Below are 4,902 nucleotides of genomic sequence, written 5' to 3'. Positions count from 1 at the left end.
ACATATAAATACTTATTTATACTTATTTTGTGTTTTTGTGATAATTATAGGGAAAATATTACATCAGCAATTATTTTATTACCATTTAAATTGATTTCTGGAGATTATCCAAGGTGCTTCATGACCCATAATTGGGTCCCAAGCCCAACTTTGGGAACAAAAGTTCAGTGGTTCCCAAACCTTTCAGCTTTTGACCCACAAAATAACAGTAGCAGAGACCTGTGCCCCCAGATATTTTTGGATGATAAACATGGGCCTTGTAAGAATATTTTTATACTACTTTTATCCATTTTAAATATACTAACCTCACTCCTTTGTAACAACTAAGGCAAAAATGTAATTGATTAAGAAAATCTTTTCAGGACCCCACCTTGATGTTTCGGGACCCCACTTTGGGTCCCGACCCCAACTTTGGGAAGCACTGCCTTAGAGGCACTCATTCAAGATGGCCGCCACGGCTGTTCAATACAGCCAACACAAAAATAGCTATAACACAGAAACGGTTATCAGATTTTAACAAGCTCTCACAACATCATAAAACAGCTTTCAGCACAAGATGATTTTGTGAAAGGTGTCAGTTGAATGCTAGACCTTTGATTGATTATTAATTGTATTCTATAMACAATGTTTTCCCTTCAAAAAGCAAAAGGGGCACCAACTTAGATGTGGAAGTTGAAGGACAGAGGTCAGGGATAGCTTGGCTTTTCTGATTTCTAATATCTGTCATCTGTGCTTTATTGATGGCTTATGTCAAATGCCATCCTGACAGAGCTCATTAGGATGAAGGGAGTTGTCTGGGTGGAGGCAGGAGAAGGCAGAGCTGGCGAGCTGCCCCGATCACGGCTTGCACCAAGCCCACCGCTGCACCTGGAGGGTGATGTCTGTGACAGGAGTCAGCCGAGGGGCCCGTGTGTGTGTGAGACAGATCCACAGAACCGGGCCGAGGCGGAGAGAGGAAAGTGCATGTGTTGATGTCGTTGCTTGAGTTAACGGGTGTCACCGAGCAGGTCCCCCCCCCACCCCTCGCTTGATGCAGCGACTCCAAGCACAACTGACAGGCTGACAGTCATCTCGCTTTCGCCACTCACACGTGCTCAAATATTTATCTGTGCGCTGTGCTCTCAGAGCTCTGAGCGCCATCAGCAGTCTTCTGCTACAAGGACGGGGGGCCCGGTGGAGACTTCGGAGACCTTGAGAAGATGAGTCAAATGGTTTCCTTGCTGCTTGTCTTCTCTGTAATGCAGTCCTGTGTCACTGTCTCAAAACACACAAAGAGATCATTTTGTTGCTGTTGACTTATATGAGAGGATTTTACATTTTACACATCATCACTCTGTGATTATTCTCTAATAGCTTGCAGGCTGGGTCTAATACCACTCTAAATAGCTGAATCCATATTTGCTTTGGCCAGCAGCATTGCTGATGAGCTCAGACTGTTATGTGACATCTTAATATACTGATTAAAAATGCATGTTTGGAGGGGAAGCAGAGGGGTGCTCTGGGTGCTCCTGCCAGGGAAGATTAAATCATCCTACTTAACAGGCATGCTGGGGATTGGGGTCAGTGTAAATGAGAAAGCTGGAAGAAACAAGAGGTGTTGTTTTTTAACAAGGCAACATCATAATGTCTCAAARATGACCATGATCAATGAAATGCCTGGGTGCTTATACACACATACATATTCAGTGGTTAAATTCAGTCATGAATGAGAGAATAAAAGCACAAAATGTAAAAGAATACGATGCAAGGCCATCAGCATCACGTTTCATTAAGATCCTGCCAAACAGTTTGGCAGATCTCACCACATCAGCACCAACAGCAGCAGGAAGGCTGATTAGATAAAACTCCAGATATTGTCAATGCATTCGGATCAGGAAGGTGGGATGGTGGCGTTCCAAAAAGACACGGCTGTTAATCCAATCAGCCGAAACTCAGAGTCCACACAGGATCTGAAATAAGCTAATCAATGACAGCCGACTTGTCTGTGCCAAACACACTCAAACGTTTTATTTATTTCTTTTTTATTTATTCACAGGTGGATCAGGAGAACAGAGAAAATATCTTGTTTCTTCTACAAAAGCAGTTATTTAAAATACAAACATTGACACTGAATAAAATCCCACAAATGTATATTTATGTTAAAACTGAACTGATGCGTTTATTTGGAAGCTAGTTTTCAGTTTTATAGTTTTTTTTTATGTACATTTTTTGGCATCTGGCTGTCTTCGTAAAAATTACATGCTTTTAAACATTTTAACCCTTTATATGTCAAAACAGTCAGCTCATAAAATTTAGTGCTTAGACATTTGATTTCATAACATACTTAAAAATGTCTACTTTATTTAACATTTTGAATTYATTAAGAAATCATTTTATGAGTCATTTTAGCAAGTAAGGTTTTGTATTATTTATTTTATCTTTACACTTTTGCTGTACAGTATAACTTTTAGTTACTGTTTTGTTGAAAGTAGCTTTTAGCTACTGTTGAGCTCATTTTAGATTTTACCTGCAGTTTATGATGGTAATTTTACATTTTAGCAGCTGTATTGCTAATATTACTTTGTAGCCATTGTCCTGCTAATTTTAGATTTTAGCTACTGTTTTTGTTGGTAATTTATCTTTCAGCTACTGTATTGCTAATATTACCTTTTAGCTCATGCTAAGCTAATTTTAGGGTTGTTGGTAATTTTGCATTTCACTGTATTGCTAATATTGCCTTTTAGTTAATATTGCACTATAATTTTAGATTTTACCTACTGTTTTATTGGTTTTAGCTACAGTTTTCCTAAATTTAGTATTTAGGTTTGTTAAAGTTAGCTTTAGCTGAACTTATTTTCTGTTCTGTTTGGTTTGAAAATGACCACTTTTTGTCAGTTTTGTATCATTCAGTGTTTTAAATCTTATTTTATTGATAGATTTATGATTGTTTCATTAATAATTATTGATCCGTCTGTGACAAGAGTCACAACTAAATGACAAAATAAAATGAATCAGCTTTAAAAAAATCCACAAACCTTTTTAGAAGAAGAATTTTAAGCTGCTTAGTAGTAGAATTTGATGCTGACTCCACAACCTAATTAAACAAAGCAGAAATAGATGATTTCAGTCACTAAATATATTTTAAAGCCTTGAAATCATCATAAAAATTTACTGATTCAAATTAAAAAAAGATATTTATTTTTATCTGACTGTTTCTCAGCCTCTCAGATTAAAAGTGATACAGCTGTAAACAGTGTGTTTCCTGCTGACAGCTTTTTTAGCATTGCCATTTACAATTTTCCAAATGCTTTTAGAAACACTGACTGCCTCGACCTTGTGCTAAATAATACAGCTTTACAGAGAGCAGGGGAATTTTCCTCTGAGCACAGGTGTCCTCTGATGGTCTCACAAGCCTGCGGGAGGCACAAAGAAGAAAAGATGCTTCCCTGGTGAAAAGGAACGGGGAAGCACAAAGTGGAGGAACATTTCAACAATGGCTCCTTCGACTGGGTGTATTTGGCTTCGACCTTCAGACAGATATTCAAATAAAATCGACTCCAAGGAAGGAATCAAAGAACCCACGCGACCCTGAATCTCTGCGCTGGCGCTGAATGAATATATGATGTTCAAATAGGTTCTCAGACAAACAGAGAGACAAAGGTGCGCAGGTTGRGCCTTTCAACAATCTGCACGAGCAGTCACCTTTTTTATGCATTCAGATCCTTAAAGACAGAACCATATAAAACAACCAAAATCTTTAAATTATAACAAAGCATTAATAAACAAAAAAATAGGAGAAAACTTGGGTAACTCAGAGCTGATTGGGTCCATTTCCTTCATCCCACTCCTAACTTGTGTCGGGTTCACTGCAGAGGTCAGTGTGGCTGCTTGACATGCACTGATGGGGCTGACAAGGTAAGTGGGCAGACAGCTTAGTCAGGAGAAGATGCTTATTGAACGAGGAGAGGAGTGTTTGCTCAGGAAAAGCCAATGAATCCATCAAGAAAAGAAACATCAACTCTCCCTCACTGCACTGCAGAGTTACATCTGTTTATTACAGAAAGGGAAGAATTATGTGATTATGTAATGACTTACTGAGAAGCAATTTCAAATATCTAAGGTTTGAATATATCTGAGTCTCACAAGCRGCGAGCTGCCGGGCTCAGAGAAATCCTGCCTGTCCTTGTGTGTCACTTACCAGCCACAGGGGGGGRAAAAAATCTAAATTTTGCTGATAGCACAAAGTGTCTCCATGAGGCTAATGCTTTATGTCAGATTCTATACAAACAGGCCCATCAGAACAAGCMGATCCACCTTTACTTTCTCCATAAAAACAGCTTCTCTTTTTTTCCAGCAGCAGAGGTTTTAAGTATCGCTGCAGTTGAAAAGCTGCTGATGGAGTTCTTAGCGCAAAATCCTCCTTGTTTTTGTCTGTTTCCTCTTCGTTTTATTATCCACACTTCAGCAATGAGGAGAGTAAGAAGTGAATTGATGGCAGGGTGGAGCGAGGATGAGAACGAGGGGCGGGGGGTGTTGCATGACAAAACAAAACAAAAACAGACAAGGAGTGCCAGGCTCTGCAAACTGGCATGCGGCAGTTGTGTGTCAGTCACCTAGCAACAGGTCCTCCCCATCACTTACCCCCCCGCTTCCCCGTCTCCCGCTGTGATCTCTAATTCAACAAATCTGCTCAAAATGTATGGCTGCGCCCGGGAACAAAACGCATTCTGTGCTGGGGGGCTGAGGATGTGGGCCCTGGGCTGAACACGCCACTCAGCTGCCCATTGACCAGCGGGGCCTTTTCTCTGCGCACACTAAAGAGCGGGGGACAAAGACCCTGAAAGCAGGGGCAGCTCCACAGAGAAAACATTTGCTTGTAATTGTGTTTGACTGCATAATGAAAATGATGTTCTTTTTTAATTT

The sequence above is a fragment of the Austrofundulus limnaeus genome, unplaced genomic scaffold, assembly GCF_001266775.1.
Source record: "Austrofundulus limnaeus strain Quisiro unplaced genomic scaffold, Austrofundulus_limnaeus-1.0 Scaffold2, whole genome shotgun sequence".
Lineage (NCBI taxonomy): Eukaryota > Metazoa > Chordata > Actinopteri > Cyprinodontiformes > Rivulidae > Austrofundulus > Austrofundulus limnaeus.
The sequence above is the reverse complement of the archived record's forward strand: the minus strand, read 5'-3'. Positions refer to the sequence as shown.